At 42.7% G+C, this 27563-nt stretch overlaps 1 protein-coding gene across 1 annotated transcript in view; it reads right to left on the bottom strand.

Moving 5' to 3' along the window:
- The window catches only part of EXT1 (exostosin glycosyltransferase 1), a 271026-nt gene that overhangs the window by 35865 nt on the left and 207598 nt on the right, over nt 1–27563 (bottom strand). The window lies entirely within an intron of this gene.

Consider the following 27563-nt stretch of genomic DNA (forward strand, 5'->3'; position numbering starts at 1 on the left):
AAGGAGCTAGCGTAAGAAATGGGGAAAGAGGACTAACAAAAGAAAAAATAATAGTAGGGGGTGTGGAAAACTGGGCTGCAAAGAGATGATTGTTTCTCTTACTCAAATACCACTTAATGGTCTTCCATTGCTTTTGCACTTGAAAAAATGCAAAACAGAACGTGAGTGTCACCTGTCTTTTTATGCTGGTGAAGGGCAGGAAAGATGACAAGCATTCCGTTTTGTTTAGGCTATCGCTTTAAAAGTGTTTCCACAAACACATTCCTAAACGCGCAGTTTCAAGTTCATTACGAGTTTAAGAAAACTTGGGAAACTAGAGATGGCTCGTGTCCTGTGAGGGCCCAGATTCTCAGAGCTAAGATGAAATCACTCTCATTTTTCAAGAGTTTCCGATGCTCAGCAGACAGGTGTGACTTTGACAGTAGCATATGTCACCAGCATTTTCTGACTCTAATAGTCTAATTTAATCATAGCCTGAAGGCACTGGAATCTTCCCTCCTCTTTTGGGATACTGATATATACATTTATATTTTTAAAGTCCACATCTATTTTTATATTCTCATACAAACTAGGCATATGGGAGTAAGCCAATTTTCAATTATAAACCTGTCATTAAGAAGAGACATCATGCAAAGGACCATTTGCTTAAACAAGCGTGTACAACTAATTTGCACAAGAAAAGGTCACCGTGAATGGATTAAGATTATCTCCATTGAGAGTAAAATAAAAACCCTTGCTGCATTAATTAAACCGCAAAAGAGACTTCAAAGTAGAAAGGATTTTTCAGAGGTCTCAAATTTAGCTAAATAAAAAAATATTAAATTATGATGGTATTGGCTTCTCTTTTCCTCACCAAACACAGGGAAATAATCGACAAGTGTCTTCAAGTTCAACTGTTGATAATGTCTGAATCTCTACCTAATTGATGGAGAAGAGGGGAATGTGTACACACACGCAAATATACGTATAAAGTTTAAACTGAAATTTTTTAAATATAAAAAGGTCAAATATACTTCAGACTACAGCAAAGTTTAATAAGTGCCCAGAATAGAAACCCCTGAGGGACTAGCACAGAAGGTCCAACATCCTCATCATTAGGCTGCTAAAAATGTAAAACCCTATTAAGGTTCTGGCTTGTAACAAGTTTCAAAGTTGCCAGTTGCAGAATTTACTTTAGGGAAGGAGTAGAAGGAGAGGAAAGGCAGAAAACTGAAAAATTCAAATGACAGTTATTCTAGGGTGTTGATTTCTAAGTGTTTGTACAGAAGGAGTATTTGCTGAGGCAGCGAATAAAGCTTACACGATTGAAGCTTGCGTTCATTCACAGACAGGTAACAGGACATGAGGGACAAGCATTGTCACAGGAATCAGCAGCCCACTAGCTAGCTGTGAGATTAGGAACAAAACTCATGAGCTTTCTGGGCCTCAGTTTCCTCATCTGCAAAACGAGCCAGTTGGGCTAGATGAGTAACAACCGTTAGAACATTCCATTATTCTTTGTTATTTTTTAGGTAAGAAAGAAGAATGTCCTTTGAGAATATCCCACTGCTCCAAAGGTTTCCATAACCATTGTGTGTATATATATTTGGTATTTGGCTATCTGCTCATATGTACACAATGTATGTTTAATGTGTATTCATATAGACACAAAGACACCTACAGAACACATAGACATGTAACTTAAAACAATGATTTTCAGATTTCTAACCATGCTTAGCTCATGAACCAGCCTCTCTTTTGGGCTCTAGTGACAGTGAGCCTAGGAATCACTAGTGTGTTATAACTGAAGAAGTAATGATGCCCCGCGAAGGGGACAATCTTTCTATTTGGGCCTCATAGGTGTTGGGTACCCTCCCAATGAGCTCTTCTGTGGACCCACCTCTCCATTTCAATGATCTCACACCTCCCACATCTACCTCCTTCCGGATGCTTAAGCTCATTTATTCAGTCATTCTTTCAAGAAATTCTATGTTCCGGGCACTGTTCTAGTCCTGCAGATGTAGTACAGGGAAGATCTTCCCCTAGTTGCTGGACCTACCAAAGAATCATCTGATAACTAGAAAAGGCTGATGAGAACTTAAGGTGTAAAATCTCCTGGGGGTATCTGCATCACAAAGTACACTATGGAAGGCTGACTCTCCAGAACGACCCAGTAGGGAACTCTGTGGACACTCTCTACAGCAAATCAACAATTTGACTGGTAAAAATGATAAAAAAAACATTCATTTAAAGTTTCTGGAAATTGTCCTAAGGGCATAATGACAAATGGGAAAACATTTGTTCAAGAAAATCTACCAAATCTCAGCAAGAACAGTGAGCGTCTGTGGCATTTGAGCCATGACCCCTACCAGCTCTGCCTTATGGAAGCTCGACCCCCAGTGAGTACAGTCAAGAAGGCTGTGCCCCTCTCCCACCAGCTCCCACCAAGAAAGTGAAAAGACAACCCACAGAAAGGAGAAAATATTTTCAAATCATAAATCTGATAAAGGACTTTTATCCAGAATATATAAAGAACTCTTATGACTCAAGAATCAAAAGACAAATAATCCAATTTTAAAACAGGCAAAGGATTTGAATAGATATTGTTCCACAGAAAATACGTAAAATACCAGTAAGCACATGAAAGGATACTCAACATCATTAGTCATTAGGGAAATGCATATCAAAACTATGAGATAACACTTTACACCTACTAGCATGGCTATAATTAAAAGGACAGATGATAACAGGTGCTGATGAGGCTGCAGAGATTGCTGGTGGGAAGGTAAAATATATTGCTGGTGGGAAGGTAAAATGGTGCGGCCACATCGGAAAACAGTTTAGCAGTTTCTTCTAAAACTAAAAATGGGCTTCGCATGTGACCCAGCAATTGTACTCTTGGGCATTTATCCCAGAGAAATGAAAACTTATTTTCACGCAGAAACTTGTCCATGAATGTTCATAGCAGTGTTATTCTTAATAGCTCCAAACTGGAAACTATCCAAATGTTCTTCAGTGGGTGAATGAGTCAACAAACGGTGGTACATCTATAGCCTAGAATACTTCTCAGCAATAAAATGAACTATTGACACATACAACATGTTTAAGGAAAGTATGCTAAGTGAAAAAGCCAATCTCAAAAGACTATATACCGCATTATTCCATTTATGTAGCATTCATGAAACAACATAACTATTGGGATGGACAATAGATTAGTGGTTAGGGATGGGGGAGAAAGATAGGGAGATGACAGGTCAAGTAAGGGGGATAATCTTTTTAAAGGGACTAATTCTTATCTTAGTCCCTTTATAGTAACTTACATTACCTAAGTTTAGAAATGTAAATTACGTCAAAATCATAAACTTCTTAAAAATAAGAGATAACTAACACATGATATCTTAAGCAAGAAAATAAGTAGATCAGGGAGGCAACCAATCTCAGATACTTAGACCTTAATTAATAAGTGGTTGTGTTACCTTTTTCAGATGGGCATTAAGGTCCCTATTGCATAGGTGATGACCCAGAAGGTAGAACAGTTTTCATAAACGACTACAAAGAGAAATGCAATAAAAATGACCCGACCCTGAATTTAACCTAGAAATCAGTACCACTCTATGGGCATAATAATTTTCTCCTTAAAGTTGTACTGCATAATGTATGGAATACACCCCATTTAAAATGAGCCATGTAATAATGCATAATTGAAGTCCTTCCTCTCCATATGAAACACATTTCTGCTGGCTGCGATTCAGTGCAACCCGGGAAGAGGCAGGCAGTGTGGCATAGTGCAGTGGTCCTCAAAGTGGATGCTCTCAGCCAGAAGCATCATCAGCATCATCTGGGAGCTTGGTGGAAATGGGAATTCTCAGCCTCAACTAGACCTGCTGAATCAGAACTCTTGGGAAAGGGCCCAGAATCCTGTGTTTTAACAAGCCCTCCAGGTAATTATGATGCACCCTAAATTCTGAGAACCATTGGCATGGTAGTTAAGAGCTTAGCAATTAAGAGCTTACTGGTTAAGCAACTTTAGACACAGCCAAACCTGGGTTCGAATTTCAGCTTTGCTATTTACAACCTGAGTGATTTTAGGAAAGTTATTTAATTTGTCTAAATCTTAGTTTCCTGGTTGGCAAATGGAGATAATCCTTCCACTGTGAGCATTAAATGATACAACTTAACTAACGCACAGCTACATTATAAGCAATCCATAAATAGTAGCTATTATCATTACGGCTGAAGGAAGCAACAGAATATAACGGAAAATACAGCTGATCTGAAGTTAGAAAACCTGAGTTGAGGAATGTGTGTTCTGGATCTACCACTTTCTGTGTGACTCTATGCAAACTGTTTAAGTTCTCTGTGCCTCCACGTTGTGAAGATTAAATGAGATCATGTCTATGCAGCATAAACTGCAATGCACCAGGCAATTGCAAGTTATTGCGGTAAATTTTATCAGGACGAGAGGAATAAAAACATTTAAAAAATGTAATGATAAAAAATAGACAAAGACAGAGCCAGGGAGAAATGTGGAACAGCCTCTTTAAAATAAAATGAAAATAGAAGCTGTGAATTACAACGGAACAGCAGCTTCTAACTGAAAGGCTTCTGCCTTATTATCAGAAGCTACACAGACAAGGACGTTGCTGGTGCTGTGTGCCCATAGGTCCTCCCCTGGTTCCCACCATTCCTCTGTAGCATGCACTTTCGCCACGGGAGCTGTGTTTCGTTAATCAAAAAGGATAGGGAAAAAGCAAGTAATCCAGCCTCTCATCTCTGTAGCCAAACAGTTCTAGTCTCCCCTTGATGTTGTTACAGTTTGTCTCATGAATTTATTTATAAAGTAACTTAATATCTACAGCTGATCTGTTCCCTCCAGCCCCCATCCTCATAAGTACTTAATCTTCTTTGCTTACACCCAGGTTCGAAATACATCCCTTAAGAAAAACAACGTATGACTGTTGTAGTTCCATAAAGTGCACTGGGATAAGAGAAATAAAATTAACATCTTTGAGCACTTCCTCTGCTTTTTTTCATTCATTCAACAAACATTAGTTGAAGGATGATCATGTGTAAGGTACTATTCAAGGTAATGACAGTCCAGTGAAAAGGCAGATGTGTTGTCAAATAATTACTATTAAGTGAGGGAAGTGGTAGGGTGGGGCCTGAGGTGGGAGTTATGCAGAGAAGAGAAACGACAGCCACAACTTGGCTTTGGTGGGGAGAGTGAGAAGCAATGATTTCTCTGGCAGAAAGAATGACTCTGAGCTAAAAATCAAAGGAGAAGCAAGAATCAGCCTAGCAAAGGGCTAAGAGGAGGCGATGGACATTTCTGGAAGTAGAGACCGCACAGCAGGAGCAAAGGCACCAAGGTGAGAGAAATCCCCCACAGTTTGGGGAGGGGGAGGCAGGGAGGAGGTGAGGTCCCACTGGGAAGACTTTGTGTGATATCTCCTGGAGCTCAGACACGATCTTGTGCAGGTGGTCATGAGTCACTGACGGGCTCAAGCAGAAGAATGACATGTTACCAGTGGAATCCTCAGGACTCAGTATAACCCAAATTCACAGGTGAGCGCTGAGTTCAGCAAGTCCAATAACCTTGCCAAGGTAGGTCACAGCTATGGAGTCACCTGGGCTCCAGCTCCAGGCGTTCCGATTCCAAAAGGCCTTTGCTTTCCACTACATCATGCTGCCTCCTCAGTCAGCCCACACAAACGCCGTGTCTGCAAATAATATTCCTTACAGAGTGAAGTCCTAAGTAGTTCATCTAGTTTCAAGCATTAGCAACAAATGGCTACCATTTAAAAGGACCCTCCCTCCTACTCAAAACTGCCCCATGTCACACGGGGAGTTCAGTCCAAGATGGTGCTCTGTTATGTACTACTCATGTTGCCTTAGACCCTTTCTTGGCCTTTACAGATTTAACACACAAAATTTCAATTATTTTTGAGAAAACTGCATAATATCTAACAGTATGTAACTGGCTCAAGGCACAGCTTTGAACTGAGAAACATGAGTGGGGGCCAATCTTTTAGCTGGAAAAGGGTCCAGCTGGCCACTATACTACGTCTATTTGTTGTCTTGTAAGCACACATCCAGAAAAGTATAGCCCCCTCTGGTGTTTGAGAATTCACAGGATCCACTGAGCCTCAGTTTCATCATGTCACCTGCTCACACAGTCTTTGTGCACTTGAATGAGCTACTATACGTTCCAGGGTCAGGTAAACGCAGGTGAGCTACACAGTGTGCGGTGCTGGGCTCTGGGCATGGCTGACCACATTGGCTGCGGCCTCGGGGACACTCAGTGCCCCCAGCGGGAAGGCACTTGCTCTGGGGAGGTGGTGCGATTCCTCACACAGGCGATTCTTTGCCTCGAGCACTGCCTGTTGCTAGAAACTCCAGGGCACCTAGTCACGCCAAGCATTAGGAATTTATTTCTTTGTGATGCTTCTCAGAATGACACCGCCGAGCCCAAGCTGTCCACTGCAGATGGCAATGCTGGGCTACAACCAGCAATAGGTATTTGTATTCACCCTTTCACACTTCTTGGCTGTCCACAGAAGATCATCTCCTTTTTATGCCCATTTAAAATCCATTTCCATACAGGGAAGGGAGAGAGGTAACATTTCATGGGCTCTGGCTGGGGCATGAGGCCCCAAGGGGGGCCCTGACTCTGGCACACACATTATTTCATTGAAGTTTCACAGTCACAGCGGGAGTAGACACGGTTATTCCTGCCTTTCACAGGGAAAAAGAGAGAGTCGGAAAGATACTTGGAGTCAAATATCCCGTCTGAACACACTGGATCATAATCCCATTTCGTGTCTAAACTCCCCCACCACATCTCTACCCTAAACAGCTACCGACAGCTCAGAACTTTAAACACATTAAATCTGGACCAGGTGGCCATCACCGCCTGCATATATTAATGAAAACAATATGAACCACATGCACCTCATCCTTCAACAGGGGTAAAAGGCCATCTCGGTTCCCGCTCATTAAGTAGCAGCTCGATGGTTAATACGTAAAAGAGGGTGATAAAAATATGATAGCCATTAATGATAACAATTATAATAATGATAAGCCCCCCACTGATTACATGTTTCCTGTGGGCGCATTATTGCACTTTATGTCTACAGCCACACCTGAAATGGCCCCATTTTACAGATGATGAAGTAGAGTACTCAAGGTTTTGTGGGGCTTGTACAAGGAGGGCAGGATCCACAATGCACTCCGCCGTCTCTCAGAGCTGCCTAGGAGGAAGAAGCAACATGCGGCCAGCAAAGGTGAAAACGAAAGATTTTTAATACATTGTGCCAGATGACACCAATCTCAGGAAGCTGACTGAAGGAGGCGAGGTTTTGAGCATCACCTTTTGTGCTCAGCAATACCAAATTTCAAACTGCTCTGACATAAATGCAATTCCAAGACACGTGGCTCTAAATTCTCTGGTTAGAATAAAGCACTTCTGAAAATGCTAAATAAAGGGCCACCTGGGTACAGGGGGAAAGAGAAGGGAGTGACAATAAAAGAGCCAGCAGCAACAATGACCTCAGGTGGATAAATGGGTCCACAAGAGGTCTACCAAGGTCTTGGCAGTGGGAGCTATCTGTCCGTGACAGGCCCAAGGGCAACTGGGGAGCCCAAGGTCATTATTTTACCGTTAACCTTTCACCAGGCTCTATGCCAAGAACCCTGGCCAAGTGGAGGAGGGCCAGGAAGCGTCAACTGAAGCTGAGAAGACCAGCACAGGGGCCAGCAGCAAGGAGCCTCTGTCCTCGATGGCAACTCCTCCTCAGGGAGAGACCGAGTCCCAGGGAGCAGGCTGTGGCTGGAGCACTTCTCCCCAACACACCTGTTCCTTCCTCTGTTTCACTCCCACTCCTGGAGGAAGCCCTATCTGATCCCTGAGTCCTGGCCAGAGACCCTCTTGTTGCTCACACAGCATCCGGGCTGATCTGTCTATGGCTCAGTCTGTATTAAGTTGTCTATTTTCTTGTTTTCCTTCCACTGGACTCCAGGAGACAGGACCACATCCTACTTTCGGTTGAACTAGCACCTACCACAGGGCCTGGCCTACAGGAGACGCTCAAAAAATAGTTACGAAATGGATGAAAAGTGCTCAACGTCCACTGATTTGCCTTTAGGTATATAGGGACCGTGAAAGCAATAGAGAGACAAAGAAGAGAGGCCAGCCCCTCACTGTAACACTATCTACTTCATGTCCGGCTCTTGATGACGCCAGGTCTTCCTACGATGCTTGCCACTCCTGTGTTTAGGCTGAGCCCAATTAAAGAATGAAAAATAGTGTCTTATTTTTTTGTCTTCCTTTTGTACATATTCTATCCTTTCTTCTCTATCTTTATTTCTAAAGACCTGGTAGCCTATTAAAAATTTCATCTCTCTCTGTACACTGATGAGGGTGGGAAATTGTTTCACCAGCCCTGATAAATAGCATTATTTGCAAATCAAGTTAAATGTATGCACAGCGCTTTTCAAACTGAAACTTCTCCTGGCCTCCCTCTCTGTCTGAGCAGAAGAAAACAACACTGTGGAACCTCCTCCTGGCTTCTGTAATGCTAAGCACTGCGTTGGTCCAAAGGCAATGATTCCCCATCCCCCAAAGATAACTGGGCTCAACCCAACGTTCTGACCACTTTCCTGCTTGAGCCAAGACATTCTTTCCTGTCCAGCCAGCCTTGGTCAGCCCTGGGGTTAGGAGGATGTTTGGAATTCCTGCTAGGCTGTTCTCGTCACCAGAGCAGGCACTGCGCAGGGGCTGTCCGGTGGCAAATCTGACATGCCCTGCATTCTTTGTCAGCGCTTAAGCCTTTCGTCTGGTCCTTGCACTTAAGTGATTATAAAATACCTTGGGAATCCAATTACAGTTAATGAAATGACGGCTGGTTCAGCTAACCTCCCCTCCCCCTCTCCTCTCCTATTTTCGCCATTCCTGGGGTCCACCTACTGACTTTGACCATCAGGGCCAGCTCACTCCTGGGCCTTTTGCACTGAACAAGCAAATGAGACTACAGAACTCTGTGTAAGTGGAGACGGTGCCTCCTCAAGAAATTATAGGACAGCAACAGACTGTGAAAGCTACATGAAGCTAGCTGTCTATAGAAAGTTTAATCTTTCCCATCTGGGTATGTGAATGTAAAAATGTATAGGTGCGTATGTGTATCCATGGGACATAAAAATTTGTGTTATGGTTAACGATCTGACACCACATATTGATTTACCAGATCACCCTTCCATGAAGGTTTGGTCACTGGAGATTGGGAAGGTCCATGAGTCTAGATTCTGCCATTTCCTTTGGGAGAAGCACAACAATGCCCCATGGGAGAGACTCTGTGAAGCTATGAGTCACCTCTCCCTCCTCCTCTGGCTGGCTCTGCTCAGCACAGTTCCCTGCGAGAAGCAGCTAAGGAGCCAGCCAACTCCTAGACGGCCTCATTTTGGGAAGAGGCTGTGGGACAGACAGAAAATTTCAGCATCTGCAAAGGGGAGAGGTAGACCAGGTGGCCCTTAAGATGCCTCCAGACCCTGGTATCTGCTCCCTGGACAGATGAATACCAAGCAGCTCCTCTGTGCCAGGTAGCACAGTGAGCACTGAAGAAACAAAGATGCAGAGACCTAAGTGGTATATTTCCATGGGAACCAGAGTATCCTCCCGCCCCCCTTTCCTGTTTTACTCCTCCTTTGGGTCTCCACCTGAGCCCGGCAACAAGAAACATACTCGGGTTCATATTAGTTTCAGGCCAGAATAGGTTCAATCTTACACGTTCAATCCACTCTCCATAGAGCAACCAAAGATACCTTAAAATGTTCACTCCCAGGCCGAAAACCCTCCAACAGCTCCTCACGGCACTTAAAATGATATTCACACTCCTCGCTCTGGCCGACAGGGCTCCATGACAACTGGCCTCTGCCCACAGCTCCAACTGCCCCTCTCCTCACTCACCATCTATAGCTATACCGTCCTTCTTTCAATTCTTCGACACACCACACTCATTATCATTTCCTGGACTTGTACTCGCCATGCCCTCTGCCTGGAACATTCTTATCCCAGATCTACCTCTAGAGGCATATCAGCATTTAGACAAACAGTCCTTCCTCAGACAGGCCCTCATGGACCAGCCTGTGTTCCTGGCACTCCCTGTTCCATTGCTCTGTTTCATCTCTGTCCTAGGATTTACCACTGTCTGAATTCACAGATACATTTGTTTTACGGGCTTACTGTCTTTCTTCCTAAATATAATGGAAACTTCATGAGAGCAAGAACTTACCTGTTTTTATTCACCACTGTGATCCCAGTCCCTAGACCTCTGCCTGGACCATAGTAACCTTTTAAGAAATATTTGTTGAATGAATGTCAGATCTCCTTCTCATTCCTCAGGGAATACTACCTATGAGGTCATAAAGTGTCCAAGTTGCTGACCATGTTCACGAGGATAATTCATAGGACAGATTTCTAAAAAAACATAGAGAAAAGAAGTTCCTTTTCCTTTTTGTTTTACACAACATCAGCCTTATTTCTCGGTTAATGTTAAGATTCATCAACGTCTCCAAATGCCATCTGCTATGAAAGCAAGATCTCATTAAAAACGTCTTTAGAAAAAACAAATTTTTTAAAGAATGTGTTTAACAGGTGTTTATGTAGAGCGATAGGATGAAACCTGCACAAAATCAAATCTAGAAACTACAGTTTCTGGTCTTGACTTTGTCATTACTGTTTGATTTTAAGTAGGGCACTTCAGCTCTGAATCCATGCTCATTCACAAAATGGAACAATCAGACTCATCCTGCCCATCTAACAAGGTCTACTGGGGATCTAACAAGACAGTGTACATGAAAGCATTATGCAAACTAAAGCACTTATGACTATTAGGAAGGACCAGGCAAGCATTTTCTTGGAATGGTCTCCGTACAGATGAAGCTTAAAGAAGAAGATGTCAAAGGCTTAGCATTGTTTTTTTCTCTTTTTTCTGAGACCCAAATCCATCCACTACTTCAGAAGTACAGATCATTTTCCAAAAGAAGCATCTGGAATAGCTAATTTTACCAAAGCCAATGATTAAACACACACAATCCTGTGGGGCTGAAAGGCCGGCCACGATTTCCAGTTTTCCATTGTGTTAGTCTTCAGCTATTAACCAACCAATCAGTCTGTTTTCAGGGTATGAATTTGTAATGAAGATGGCTCAGAAGTCTTGGCTACAGGGTCCTTAAAGAGAGAGCAGTTCTGTCACGTGGAACATCTTGTTGCTTGATTTCCATTAAGGTATCTTGGCTTTTAAATAAACTGTCAAGTAAAACTTGGCATCAAAACAGAAAGTGAGTAACTTCCTTTGTAGAGGCTCAGCTGTGTGTCACACAGATAGCTGCTAAGAGTCAGCTCCAGAGGCGATTGCATCCTCTCTGGACGGGAGCCGGTCCCACAAACAGCCTTCCTCGGGATTCCGCCTTCCTAGAGATTAAGTCTCAGCAAAATTGAGGGAAGATCTTTATGGAAAGGTAAGCTGGCAACACCAATCAACCATATCTCTCTCCACAAGTGTTGGTTTTGGAATTATAAAAGTTTTGGAGGTGCGAAAACATAATTGGAAAACTTTTTTTCCCTGCTTAAAGGGCTAATTGATTTCACAGGTGTTTAATTATCATTTGCCGTGAGATAATACCTTGTAGTGCCATAAAAAATGGATTTAATTTTCGAGTGCTTGCAAAACCATTGCCAAAGCCAAGTTAGAACTAAAGCTAGATAATTATTCTATAAATCAAACACACTGCCTCCTTTCTTTGAAACTTTTAATACTTGGGGATAATGATATCTGACAACCTTGAAACTAACATGAAAAAGACTTTCCTGCCAAGTGCCAAGAGGCAACCATTGGAGCATTTCAGGCAGTTTGGTTCATTAACGGTGACTCAGGCAGCCTCGGGACCCTGTCTGCGGACTTCCAAAACATGCCAAGGGTAAGGGCATTGGTGTGTGTCAAGATACAGTATTCTCCACCAAGATCAAATGGTCACACATCCAATAACGTCCACAGAACAACAGAAATGAAACCCAAACCACCCGTAGCACAAAAAACTGCCTGAAAACAACTGTTACTCTCTGAGCCCAAACTAGGAGGCCTGGAATGTGGAAACTGGAGGTTTTTCAACTTGATCCGTGAATACTTTCCTATCGGATGCTTAAGGCACAACACTTGTGCTTTCTGTAATAACAAGGGAGAGAAATCATGAAATCAAAAAAATGTTAACAGCTGGAAGGCACCACAAAGATCGACCAGTCCAAACACCCCAGATGAAAAAACCAAAGCCAGGAGAGGTCAAGTAACTTGCCCAAGATACCACCACCAGGGGCAGAAGCAAGATAAAAAGGATAGTTCTGAGCAAACAGAGAAAAGAAGAGACAGCTTGAAAACAGATTTGGAGTCCCATTCTCATCCAAAATCTAAAAATAAAAGAAGAAATTTTTTAAAAGGCAAAAAAAAGGAGAGATTTCATTTGGTGGAGAGGAGTGGCTATTTCTTCAACAGAGCCCAGTTTCTGTGGAAGTGTGAAGCTGCCTTAAATAACTGGGGGTTTTCGCTGGTGCCACGTTTCAGATTTTTTTTTTTCTCCAACTTTTATTCAGAAGCTGCTGAAGTCATAACATGTTCCATTAGATTAAGTATGCTTAAATGATTTAAGAAAGCAGGGCAATCTGGCTGGGCACACATACACACTGTCAGCATTATTTAATTTATTTAATGCCTGTGTACAGAGGGTGCACACCCTCCAAGTCACAGCACGACATGGATTTTCAGGCAGTTCAAACTGGCCTTTACAGTACTGGTTGAGGGGTTATAAAGCAAGATTTAGTATAATTGGTGCCATTCCTGGACACTGTGTTTGTCATTACAGTAAAAATCTGAGCTAAAGGCATGTGGGCAGAAAGGGCAGAAGAAAACGTGGGTCCCAGTATAGTCTGAAAGGGATAGGCTGGACAAGTATTCATAGGTACTGGCTTGGGATTGCAGTGGAAACTTCTGCAACCAATAAACCTGGTGATAATAATTGCAGCTAACATTTATTGTGAGCTTATAACATGCCTAACCTCTGAAAAGCATTTTATGTCTGTCTGGCCATTTGATCTTCCAACAACCCTATGAGGTAGATAACATTATGTCTCCTACTTCATAGAAGAAGAAATAGAGGATTATATCTAATTTGTCTAAATTCACTTAAAAGCAGGCAGATGGGATTTGAACTCAGGCATTCTGACTGTAGGGCCCAAATTATTACACAGTATACACACTGCATCCCTTCTATAATGCTTCTTGGTGATGGCCATGAACTAGCTAAGTGAGCTCTGTCTTGAAGGACACCATGAGAACCACTGTGGAAGCTACTAGTAGGACTGATCTACGGTTTTTTAGCCAGAGATACAGCTAGCACTACATCAGGTCTTTGATCTGGCTCTGAATTAGAGAAGATATCCTTCCCGAAGTCAGGCCCCATCTAAAGTCTTATTCCCAGGTCCTGGGGAGCAGGCAGAGAAGGTGAGAAACTAATGGCTCTTCATTTGCCATATTTTACCCCAGACAGGATCACTTTTGGAACATAGAAACCTCAAGACTTCTTCCTAAGAATTTATATAAATTTTACTTTCCCAATCCTCTGTGGTGCCTTGGGACCAAGACCCACAAGATGCTTTTCAGCTACCTAATAAGCTTGTGTAGAGCCCCTGCTGTGTGTGCACATGAACAGGATAGGGAAGAGACAAAAAGTAAATACTATAGGTGACAATGACATTTCATTCATTCACTCACTTATTCATCCATCCACCTATCTACCAATAATACTTGTGAACCTGTGAAGAACCAGGCAGGCTATTGTCAGGAGCAGGGTATACATGGTGAGCAAAATCCTCCTCCTCATCATGTTTGTTTACCTTACGGAATTGACAGTCTTGTTTGGGAGACTGATATTAAATAATTAACCATAATAAAATCAACAACTGTGGTGAGTGTTCCAAGGAAAGACTAATGCTTCTATCGGAGCGGATGGAAGCGGAATTTGATATAGTCAGCAGGAGGGGATTAAGCTGAGCCCTGAAAGATCCGTAAGGGTCAAGCAGGACTGGGGACGAAGATGAAGAGCTGCAGGGTTGACAGCAAACCATCAAAGGTCATCAAGAAATTTAAAATACATTTGGGCAAGCAAAATACACACACCACAACTAGTCGTCTCAACAAGTCAGAAACATCTTGCTGTGCCGTGGAATAAATCCATAGGATGTTATGGAAAACAAAGGCTGGGGCTTCCTTCTGCCTGGAAGAACGAGTGTGATTAAAGACTGGATGTCTGGAGAGATATGCACTTTCTGTTAAACACGTTGACTGTACTACCCCATTCTAGATTCTACACACCTGCTCAGAGCTCACGGGCAGCAGACCTTAACCCACATTACAGAAGGGAAAGCTGTGGCAGAAAAGAGCCTTAACAACTTGATTCGAGTTAGTGAAAGATACTGAGGATTGCTCCCGTTCATTTTACCTCGTCCTCCCCCAGGACCTGTCAACCCACCCATTTCCGCATTTATTTATGAGCCCCGTTTTCTGTTGCCGCCAAATTCAACAGGTTCTGTAGAGATGGTGCTGAGGCCCTAAATAATCAAATTTTCACAGTAATTAAAAGCCAAATTCCCCAACTCCCTAAATGCTACAAGCAGCTTGAATGCCTGTATTTTGCCCTAACATTGAGCATCTCTAGGGTGAAGGAAAATCGTGAGAGAACAGACTGAAATGACTTAATTGTAGAAAGAGGCAGCCTCGCAACGTAGTGGAAATGGACGGAGAGGAAACAGAAGCCAGAGCTTCTCGAGCAGCCCCTGCTCCTGCCCATCCTCAGGTCCTGACTGCTGAGGGCCTGACCCGGGTCCCACAGGCCCAGAGAGGCCTTGGGAAAGCATCCTTCTGCCACAGCAATGAGTCCTTCCCGCTGACTTTAATAGTCCTTAAGGTGCGAGGTGAAAGAGGAAATTTCAGTTATTAGGGCACTAGTTTGGATTGCAGCCAGGAACAAAAGAAAAGCCACAACTGGGGTTCGCCCAGCAAAGACACCATTTTCATCCATCTGCTTCCCAGACTAATTTAGGGATTACAGGACCTACCCAAACCTCCAACCCAGCAAAATAAAGATCGTATTGTGAGGCCAGACCAGAGACAACCACTGCCACCTGTATCTTTAAAGGTGCTAATCCCTTGAAAAAAAAATTGGAAAAAAGCTGGGAAAAAACTCTATATGTATATTTAAACATCACAAAATATAGTTTCCATTTTTTTAAATCAAAGTCCTTCCAAGAATGAGAAAACTGATGTAAAAATCCAAGGAAAGGCTTAAAATAAAATAGAAAATAACACCTTCACATGCAGAAATAATGATAATGCTAAAACCACCGCTGCAGTTTCCAGCACACTCCTATGCTGAGCACTGTGCTATTGGACACAGACTATCACAATCTAAACCTCACAATCCAGGATGCTACTCTCATCCCCATTCTGCAACTTAACATGGAGGCAGACAGAAGTCCGAAAATCTGCCCAGAGTTATACAGCCAGTGAGGAAGGACAATTAGAATCCAAAAGTGGTCGGTCTGAACCTGAAGTCTGAGAACGTGCCGGACTTCGGGGCATTTTGTACAGGCAGCTTCTGATGTCTTAAAAGAAAGTGACACAGGTGAGATCTTGCAAAGCTTCGAGCACTGAAAATATTTTGGTGCTCACTCCAATGGGTACTTCAAATAAAGTACTAACTGTCACATCCAGAATTTACATGGAGGCAGCCATTAAAATGGCTTATTTCTAGGTTATTCTGATTGCTGCCTTCTGGATAAGTTAATGCATTCATAGTCTGGCTTTCTCTCTCTCTCATCCCCTTTCTGAAAGGGTGCTAGGCCCAGGCTCAGTTGTCTGAAATCATCCTGAACAAAGAAAAACCAAACTAAGTTGCAGGTCCATTCACTTACTTGTCACTGTGAAATCCTCTAGTCATAAATAACTCAGTGATCAGACGTATAAACACAAAACCCAGCTACTCATTCAAAACCTTCCCCTTGGGAGGCTGAGTGGAGACTGCAGAATAATAGTGAAGAATAAGTTAGCAACTACTTAATTTTTTAAAAAAAGAGAAAAACCCTACAACTGAGAGTGAGTGGCCTTCGAACTTAAACTGAATTAAGACAGTTGCGTGTTCTTCTTGCTTCTTGTGATGTGGAAATTGGGGGGAGGTGGTGTGAGGGGAGACTCTTTTGGGTGATATGTTAGATGAGTCCTTGCAAAGTAGCAGAAGTTAAAGCCACAAAATACCCACCTGAATCCACAGTCAGACATCTGCATCCCAATGCAACAGCAGCAGCAAAGCATCAGGATGTCAGAAGTGCTGCCCGCTTAGCTCTCAGACCACAGGCCTGCTGGGCATCCTTTGCTAAGTCTACTTACAAGCTAATTCATAATTTACACAAGGTATCTAGGCATGGAAGCTAAGACATAAAACATTTATTGACAAAGGGACCGGTTTGTCATTTTGAAATAATTATGTTTCTTTAAGCAAACCGGCAAATTGCACCTTCTCCAATTTCCTTATTGAGCCTTACAGGCAATTTCAGTACTGATTTTTTGGGTGTGTGCATGAAAGGAGAGCAAGGAGACTCTATTTTCTCCCTGGAACTTTTATCTTACAAACCCACAATCTCTAAAGGAAGACTGAAAACCGGTGTGATGCCACATCTCCTTGAGGTATCCTGCAGCGAAGGGATTTCCTCAATGCTGCAAATTTGGGCAACATGATGTACACAGGGAACAACTAAACAGAGAACGCTGCAGATTTTAACCTGTGCGCACGAGACTGAAGCTCTGACTTCAAACTGCAAAGCCCACACGACAGAATGTGTGCAACCCTGATGAAAATTTAGACGCTCGAGATGGCCAAAACGTGTGCTCCGTAAGCAAACGACGCTTTACGGTTTACTTTGTTGCCAGCAGGATAATGATGTATAATAGAAACCCCAGGCACAGTCTCCAGTGCTTTGTTTTTTTTTTTTCAAAGATTGGCACCAGAGCTAACAACTGTTGCCAATCTTCTTTTTTGTTTTTTCTGCTTTTTCTCCCCAAATACCCCCAGTACATAGTTGTATATTTTAGTTGTGGGTCCTTCTAGTTGTGGCATGTGGGACACCACCTCAACATGGCCTAATGAGAGGCGCCATGTCTGTGCCCAGGATCCGAACCGTGAAACCCCGGGCCGCCGAAGCGGAGCGCACAGACTTGACCACTGGGCCAGGGGGCCGGCCTGTCCGCTGCTTTTAAAGAGACAGGATGCCCAGCATTAATTGCACAGGGTATTACCATCATTAAGAATGTAGCCACCCAATTCAACCAGTAGATGGGGCACATCCACATGGCAAGTGTGTCCATGGAACTCACTTGGTGAGAAAGGAGAACAGATCTGCTTCCTCCTCCTTAGCTCCCATGCAAACAGTCAGAAAGATACCAAATGGGAAGGCAGGGGGAGTACATATCTCATCTCTAAAAGAGGCATTGGATTATTTACCTGACTTCTCTTTCACTCCTATTACAATGTAAATAAGAGGGGGTGGAAACTAGTGGGATGGTGGTAGGTGATTAGAGTTGGCCAGCTCAGAAGAAAGAAGTGTATTGCCCATACCACTTTGAATACACTCGTAAAGAGCATCATTCATTCATTCAGTCACTCACCCACTTTGGACCAACATTTACCGAGTGCCTACCATATGCTGGCACCGCGCTGGGCTGGATGCTAGATCTACAATGGGGACTCACACAGAGAGGAGAGGTGCTCCGGGGAGTTCATCATCTCTTGTGGGAAACGGAGCCTGAAGAAATGGAAACGCAAGTCCTATGTGGCTACAAATCCTGATGGGGCTAAAGAAAGGTGCTGGTGGTCAGGGAGGCCCCCTGTGAAGACGCAACATTGAGACTGGGCCTCAGAGCTGAAGAGCAGCCAGCCTCCTAAAGGAGAATGTGAGAACAATTCAGGGAGTGGGAAGCATTTGTGCAGAGCCCCAGTTTGGAACATCGCTGACACACTCAACCAACAAGGGAAACCAAGTCAGCCACGGTAGTGGTGGTGAAGGTGGAAGTGTTGGTAGAGGAAGGATGGTGAGTGATATGGCCCAGATCATTTGGCTCGCAGGGTAGGAGGTGTCCCTGGCTTTGAGGCATACTCATACACTCCAGGGAAAGCACACACACACAATTATACAGACCTTCACTGTCCAGGTGCTATTTTAAATCCCTTACATATGGAAACTTCATTCACTTCTCAAAATAACCCTAAAAAGTAAGTACTATTACTATCACCCCATTTTTAGAGATGAGGAAACAGAGGCACAGAGAGGTTAAGTGACTTGCCCACGGTCACACAGCTAATATGTGGCAGAGCCCAGATTGGAACACCAGTGGTCTGACCTCAAAGTGTAGGCTCTTAGCTTCTATACTCTAACAATTCTCAGAAGCATCATTTTATTTCACTATTACTGTGTGTATTTTGCTGTGAGTATGATAACTCTAGGCTTTCTTTTTTTGCGTTTTGGTTTTATTTTGGTTTTGGTAGCAGAGAGGACGGATGTGGCCCAAATAAGAAATCTACAATTTGGCATTGAATACAAGGCTAGACAGACATATCATATGTCCTCATAATCAAGCACGATTGTGTACCCCGACTCTTGCCAGACACCAGCTTCCTCATGAGTCTGGGCTCTGTACACGGGCTCCCCAAAGGACTGTAAATCAGCACGCTAGGTATCTCCACGAAGTTTCAAACAGATGTTCACCCTGTGCTTACCCTCCCAGGCTCCACATGGCTCCAGATCCTGGCTCCTTCCTCCTGCAGACCCTCGAATCACGCTTCAGACAAGTCAGCAATGCAGGCTGAGGAAGGAGGTAGAAAGGAGCAGACCTAGTGCCGTTCTTCGAGAAGCCCTGGAGAGCCCAGTGGCATTTCATATATGCATATAAGGAGCCCTAAGCCCAGTCAGCATAAATCACTGCCAGCCTTTGCTACCTGGATACAATTTTCCAAAAGACGAAGTTGTTTTACAAGTTGCAGAAAAAGTGTCTGCTGCCAGTTGGGCTGGGTCCACAACAATGTATTCCAACGTCTTCCATAGGTAACAAGTTGCATAGAATTTTACTACACTGACACAGCAGCAAGACAACTCCATACCTACCCCATCTTCTCAAAAGGGAGAGGAGTAACGCTGAAAAACGGATTCCAGCAAAATGCGGAAAAGTCCTTAAGTACCTGTTCCAAACCAACTGCAAAATTGGAAAAATCAGAAATTAAGAAAAATAACAATTCCATTCTTTCCCAGAGCAAGGAATGGGTTTACATGTTTCTCTTTCTCCCCAAAGTATCCTTGACATTATCTAGTGATTTATGCACATGGATGACAAGAAACCTCAGAGGACAGCGCTCTGCCGTCAAGCCCCACGTGTTTTCTTGACAGCAATCTAGCGAATCTCCATCTTTCTCCCTTTTCTCCAAAGGTCCACAGACTTTTCAAAAAGTAGCAGTTGGGGTTCCTCTTATGAATGTCTTGCCTCTAACGTTCACTCATTTGCCTAAAAGATGAAGTACCATGACAGAAGCCCAGATGAACATCTGAGGCCCAGGATGAGTGCTTGAGATGTGCTGGTGGAGCCCATGCAAACAGGCACTGATTTTGTTAGAATCCCTTGTAAATTTCACTTCCTATTTATTTGACTTTTCATAGAGGCTGGGGGGCTCCCGTCAAACCTGCCTCACCCTCAAATAGCAGGAAACAGGAGCCTGTCCTTCGGTGGCGTCTAGGCCTTGGGATTACAGAACGAGAAACATCAAATGGGCTTACTTAGAAATTACTCACATATGCTTTGTACTTATGGAAACTTTCTCTGTTTTCTTCATTCCTGTTGGACCCCAGGGGGCTGGAGTATTTCACACTCCTTGTTCCCTATGTACCACCTTCTATAGACAGAGATAATTATGGGTAGGATTATTTATTTCTGACTGTCAAAACTCACGGCAAGGCTTATTAGGAGCAGGTATTCCATATTTGTCCCATCGAGAGATGACGGCACAAATCGTATAAATCGTGTAAATAACCAGGTGTCTGCACACACTGAACGTCTAGAAATGCATTTGGGCTGACGAATGTTTACACTGTGTTATACTGCTTGAATTTACCCTCGGTTGGGGAGAAGTGGGGATGGGCAACGTCACAATAAAGCAAGACGGTATTACTGCTCATCATTCCACGGAAGTTTCCCTTCCTCACCTAAAACCCAAATGTACAGAAAGTTAAGCCATTTAAAAATGAAAATTATTAAAAACATGTTATTTAATTATAAGATACAATTTTCAAATAAGTAGAGACCTTATCTCAAGGATAGCTGATATCCACTGAGGTACAGGGAGGTTAAGTGGTTGCCCAAGGTCACACAGCTTGTGAGGAGCACAGCCAGGATTCAGCCCAGCTCCAGGGCTCAAACTTAACAGCTACAAAGTGCCACTGCTTGTAGAGTCAGTCGACAGTCGACGGAACAGATCATTTACAAAATGGAGGGACTGTATGAATCCCACCCACCCCTTAGAAAAACCTAGAGAATCAACTGAGCCCAGGCGTGGTCAGGGCTTGGTAAGGCCAGCTTTCAAGTGGAAAGGGTAATTCTTTATTCAGGAACCAGCTATCACTCAAAGTTACATGAATGTATGATTTTATCTTTTTGGGGGGTATCTCTCAATAGGACATGATTAGCCATTCTAGATGATTCTGTGGGCTGGTAGAAAATTTTGTGGGTTGGTACACATCTTTCTCAAACTATTTCTAGGCTGGATGAATCTTTGTCTAGGAATCTGTTTCCCTGGCCTTCCAAAAGCTGAAGTGCATTTTGCTTGGTTCACAGATAACTCCCCTTCTTACTACCCTTGGCAAGGAAACCAAGTCTGAAAACGCAAATGACCCTGAAAATGTCCCAAGGACATTCGGTGGACTTTCCTTATCTCTCATCCACTCCTTCTTTTAAAAAGAAAGCTCCAGAAATTTATAGCCCAGGAAGATGGGTGGGGAAAAATGGTGCTATTTAAATGCAAAATCACTCCAGCAGGTAGTGTGTGTGTGTGTGCTGTGTGTGTGTGTGTGTGTGTGTGTGTGTGTACTGCATGGTGGTGATGAGGGGGGTAGGAGGAGAGTTGAAAGAAGGGGGTGGATGGAAGGTGGAAGGAAATGTGCATCTCTGTGGGCAATTCAATTTTTGGCTGTTCCATGGAGACAAACCAGTTAGCATGGATTGTCCAGGTGTTTTGTATGAACTGGCTACCTGCCCATTGTGAACTGGAATGGGATTAAGCAGCTCATTCCAAACACCCCACCAAACAGCAAATGGTCACATGATACTGATTTTTAGTCACCAAAACCCTGGCCGGATCGGAGACTTGGAGGGAAAAAGCTTGCTAACCTCCCAACAATCTTTAGACTTTGATTCCTTCAAACTCAGCCACTTCCCCGAAACACATCTTTTTCTCCCCTCCTCCCTTTGTAGATTTTGCTTTTTAAAAAGCTCTCTTGCTAACTGGAAGGCTGCAAGTTCTTCTGAACATAAACATACCCATCAACCAACCAACCCAGCAATCACCAATTTGTGTGCTCTGGCATATAGGTTTGCTGGTCCCCCATACTTGCAGGCTTCGAAGTCCCGTGGTGAAACACATGACCACCCAATTTGCAAGTTTCATTCAACCCAAGGTTCTAGAACCAGCCACCTCTGAAAGAGAAGTCCTGAGAAGCTTGGGCTCAATATCGAGGGATTCTGCACATGACCAATGCCATTAGGTCTTTTAATTATTTGTCTCAACTTCGTATAACTGGCCTTTTCTCTTGTTCCACATACCAAGTCCATACTGTACATTCCAGGCTCGAGAACTTGGCTCCGGGGACCACCACTAGCTAACAGTATCTTTGCCCACACTCTTCTCCAGGCAAATGGTGCCCTCTACCCACCAGGGTGAACCACCTCGTGGGAAAGAGCCCAAGATGGATTTCAGCCCCAAGTATACGTGGCATTCCTGTGGGTTCTTACAGTGGATAATTGCTGCTTTCCTTCTCAGCATCCATATCCCCTCTGGGGAGCTACCCAGTCCCTTTGGCATGCGTGGGATTGATCCCCTCTCCTAGCCTTAGGGGCAGAATGTGATCTAAGCGTAAGTCATGGGGGTCACAATTTTTCAGGTATGGTGCTAGGAATCCTTTAAGCCAATCTGGCCGCTTCCTGTCGTCAGGTTCTTTTACTCAATGTTGGCAGTGTCTGCAATAGAGGTAGGAAGAACGCATCCTCACTACCAAGTGGTATGTTACAACGAAAATATGTCTTCGAACAAATTCTGGAGTCCTGCCAAAATCCTAGCCCAGGAAGCAGGGCCTGATACCAATGTCACACTGTGTTAAAACTGACGGTAAATAGCTGAGTGCTCTCTCGAAAGTTCTGCTCCTAGACTTCCTCCACTCCCCGGCCCCGGGGGCCCTCAGGATCTCCCCAGAGCCAAGGGCCTACCAAAAATCTCACTTCTTGCACAACTCTGTGTTCCCCGCCGTGTATATTCTGCCTGGCAGGCTGGATTTCCTGCCTGCACCTGCAGGTCCCACCCAGCGTCTGCCCCACTCCAGTGGGTAAGGCTTTTCTCCAGGCCTAGGTCCTCCCATCTGCTCCGTGAACCCCAATTAACCTGTCCATGCCGGCCCGCACATTCAGAATGGGGAAGAACTGTAATGAAAGGAACCCAATGGCCAATCCATAGTATTCAAATAGGAATTCCAATAGGTGAAGCAGCTCGATTTCGCCCATAAACAGCTATTTGTCTCTTCAACCCAGAGGACTGGACGGACAAGCTGTAAGCTCATGTCTGAGTCAGGGTTGGCTAAAGGGCAATTCAAGCCGCAGAGACAGGATGCAGGGGAATGTTCTGGTCTCAAGTGTATGATGAAGGCAATTATCAGAAACTTTGAAATCCTCCAAAACATCTATCTCCCACTCGTAAACCATGCCTGGAAATTCAAATAAAACAAAGTCAGTCAATTTCCTTTTTTCTGGCAATATTGGCTCTTACTGAGTGACAGCATAGCAGGAACAGAGTCCATTTTCAATATAACATTTCATTTTATGGTATTCCTATCTTAACGTCAAACGTGAAAACCACCAGCATGTAGGTTTCTGGTTTAAAAATAATCCTATTTGATTAAGCTCCATTTTAATGGATTCTGTTTGGAAAAGGAAGGTAGAGTTTAAATTCTTTTGCCATAAATATTCATTTTCCCTCACATTCAAATATATATACATATATATTTCTCCTTGAAATAAGGCTATGCTAGGTGACTAGTGCTTTTAATAATGTGGTTCTGAGAAAAATCAAATCAAATATAATAATCCTTTAGACTATGAACTAATTTTTTAAGATTTAGGAAAAAAACCATTTAGCATGGGAGATAAAGCTAGAAAATAGTACGAGGTGACATTGTTACCCCTACTGCAAGAAGCAATGGTCTTCAAGCTTGAACCACCACTGCTTTCACACGAGAATATCATCTCTGTACTCTTAAGACTTTGTCTCTTACTTTTAAAAAAAATCAGATTTAGGAAATAAAAAAATTTTGTTTAAAAATGATCCAACTATTTATAAATTATTTCTGTGATGGCTCACTTTTCTTAACATATAAGTAAAACTAAAACTGAAGCAATTAATTGTGACAATGACATCTCTCTCAAATCTCAGGGTAAAATGAGATGTACAGTCCCATTAAAAATCCATCTTGGACCCCTAATTTTCCTGTATGATTTTCCAGGTGTGGCTCTCTTTTATTCGAACATCTGAGAATTGCGATGTCTGGGCATCTGCTCACAGTCCACATTTGCTGTCTGTTCTTTGCCAGGGACTTTTCTAGGCATAGGTGACACAAAGGTGTCCTCTGAGAGCTGACAATCGATGTAACAACTAGGCTTCAAATAGAACGAGGAAGGAGAGGGGTGGTGTCGATACATTCATATCTTGGATACACCATTTGTTTCAAATTCTAGCACACTGCCCAACAGTCTATACCAGCTCCCTTAGAGTGGCTCTGCTAACAGTGAGTTCATAATCATGGACTTGTGGCTAATTTATAATCAGTCTTTAACTCTACATCTATTTTCCTGTCACGGAACTTGCTCCAGAATGGGCTGCCTCTTCCCATTGCAAGTGCTAGGAAATATAAACCAATCTTACCATTCCATCAAGCACAGAGATTGGGAGTCTGCTGAAAGTAGGGACTGTCATTCTATTTTGCGTCCAGCATCCATCTAGGACCCAATGGGTGTACCATAAATGCTTCATGAAAAAAATGAAGGAAGGAGTAAAATGGAATCTACTTCAATGTTGATCTAACCAGAAACATCATGTTAGTATTACAAGCAGTATTTACGGGAATGCCAACTAAGTTTCCAGTCTACAGAAGAGTAAAGCTATAGAGAAAAAAAAAGAGGGAAAGGACAAATACTGGCTGCTTTTGAACTCCAAGGCCTGAGCTCAAGCTTTGGCTTTTTTATGGTATTTTCATACGTATTGCCTATGTCTTACAGAAGTATTTAAAAGCATCCCCTATAACTACCTTTCTTTAGTTGTAACTAGATCCCTGTATGGTTTCCTGACATAATCAAGAAAGAATCAACTCTATTAGCACTTTGATTAATTGACAGTACAGTTATTTGAAAAGGATGGTACCTTCTGAGCATGTCCCTGTAATAATTCACTCCAAGGCAGAAATGTAGTTTTCCTGCTTTGTGCATAAATGCACATATCAGAATGCTCTGGCACCAACAACAGGATCAAGTGACAGAACTCTTCCTTCCGAGGGCTCAGTGAGAGGCCTTCATCCTCCGCTCTGTGAGGGGTTTTTGCACACATCTGTTTCAGCTAAGTCCCCCAGAGATGTCTAAAATCTAATTAACCAATTAATTTGCAAATATATTCTAATTTATTCAAGGCAGATTTGGGGGGTGTTAAATCATCTGACAGTGAACCATATGCAGTACACAAGAGCAGGACCTCACTGAGAACCCACAGGTTACCCCCATGCAAGAAGGACTGCCTACTCTGGCCCACAGAAATTTCTATCCCCTAATGAGAAAATGAGTTGGCATTTCCTCCCTCCTGATTAGGTTGTATATGCTTTGGCAAAGCAGTGCTAAATGCAATTGTGAGGGCAGAGGGGAGAGAAAGCCCACTTAAGCATGTTTCCTAAAAGTGTTTCCACAGGGTCCCCTGGAGTAAGGCTGGGATGGGCATGGTTGTCTGGGGCCAAGAAACTGGAGAAAAAGGATATGACCATGTGTTTGTCTTAATCTGTTTTCCCGGGGTGGGAGAAGGGAAGTTTAACTTACAGGAAAAGTATGCTCTGTCATGGTGGGAACTAGGAACTGTTGTTAATTTGCATGCAGAACTCTGTTCTATAACAAAGCAGCCACAGCAGGTAACATTGTTTACTCCAACAATCAAGTTGTAATTTACTGAATTTGTGGATTAAAAAAAAAAGATAGGATGTTCTTAATTGCTACATTGCAACATTTTATTTAGCTCAATGACTGTATAGCTTCAGATAAGACTTGAGAATAACACTATCAAATGTTACGAGGATTACCTAATTTACAAAATGAAGAGTATCTCAGTGCACATTTTGTTACCTAAAAATACGGAGTGTGGATTTTAATATATTTACCATGAGATGTTTGGATAGCTGCTAATTGTTCAGCATTAAAAGAAAAGCTGAATTTTGTTATTAGTATCTTATTCAAAAGATAATTTATTATTTTAATATTAGCAATATGGAAAAGAAATGACAATATCATACGATGGATGCAGTCTGACATCTAATTTCTATAACATAAATTCTTTCACTATTCACTTAATTTCTAAGATCGCTAAACCCGTGTAAATCAAATACTGAGGCAGAGAAAAAACTGAAAGGAAATGTATGTCCAGCTTAGGGTTGAGGAAGCCAAGGTGGAATTTTGTATAATACACTCTGAATTTTCTACAAAGATTAGGAAGAAGTTAAAGAGAGAAGGTTTCATAGTTCTTACAGTAAATACTTGAGTTGATCAGTTCAAAATAGTCTCCTAAAGGAGGAATTTACGAACGTGAAACTCTCTCTGAAGGTAAAACCATAATTTCCACGGAAACTGGCAGGGGCTGAGGAACTGGAGAAAATGAGCACGCACAGTTAAGATCAATATTGACCTAACTCTCACTTGTAAGAAGAGAACTAAAGTGATATCTATAGGCATGCATGCTGGCAGGACTCAGACAGAGTCATTTCTGACATTCACACAGGTAACAGTTCAGCAATACTCAAAAGGGATTCCTTTGGCATTTCCGGTTTGTTTAGAATGCCACCAAAACATAGCACACTACCACAGTCTTCCTCCACCTTGAATGACAGGTGACGAGGCAAATTTAAAGTTATAAGGTGGCCTGGGGAATTTCTCAGGTATCTCCTTTGTCCAAGACACCTCAGTCCTCTTCATCCTTGTCAACTTCAGCATTAGTTTAAGTGTAAATCTGTAGGTGAGTAAATTTGGATATAATGGTCCGGCTAGCTTGCTCTGTGAGAAATTCCTAAATTTTAAATAATCATTCCTTTTTAACATAGAAATGACCAGAGAGGTGCAGAATGGTTTTGGTAAAATATTTCATAATGCACGATTGTGAATGGATACATATTGTCAAGTTTGTTTGACAATTTAGTTTTTCAATGCTTTCCCCACTATATCTTTAAAATAACAACCCTATCCCTTTTCCCTCAGTTATTCTGGGTAATGAGCTAAATGAGGTATCATAGAGTCCCAACAACAGATATGCTAACTTTCTTACTCATGTGTCCAAAAAGTGTAGGCAGCACTTCAATGACAACATGAACTTCAAAACGTGGCTCATCCAAATGGATTCTAATACTGATGCTTGCAGAAATGAGTAAATATAGTCCTTTTCCATCTTCCTTAGCATCAAATCACAGATACAGATGACTGCATTTTAAAAGTTACTTTACTCAGTTTTAAACATTCCTTTATTTCCTGAATTCCTTCTTTCCAATGGTCCATTAGGAGACCCTACAGTAAGGTTAGCCAGCTATTCTCTTTTCTACACATATAAGCTGCAAGAGGGAAATATTTTAAACTGCAGCTTGAGGAAAAAATATTAAGATGTTGCTCACGTCTTCCATGGACGAGACATCTAAAGACACTGTGAACAGGAATGGTGGTACTCTCCTCTATGCTTTGAAATTCAGGCTGGGTACCACCTGCCTAGGATGATCGGCTAAAGGCAGGGGATGGAGAAGGAAGAAGACTCAGTATCTGTCCTTTCCAGCCTCTTGTTTCTAAAGCAACAGCTACGATTTCAGAGCCCTCACTGCTAATTCCACATGCGAAACTGTTTTGGGCCCTGTTCCAAATGTGTTCTAGTGACTTGTCAGGGTCACTCTTTATTTGCAA

The sequence above is a fragment of the Equus przewalskii genome, chromosome 8 (genome assembly GCF_037783145.1).
Source record: "Equus przewalskii isolate Varuska chromosome 8, EquPr2, whole genome shotgun sequence".
NCBI lineage: Eukaryota > Metazoa > Chordata > Mammalia > Perissodactyla > Equidae > Equus > Equus przewalskii.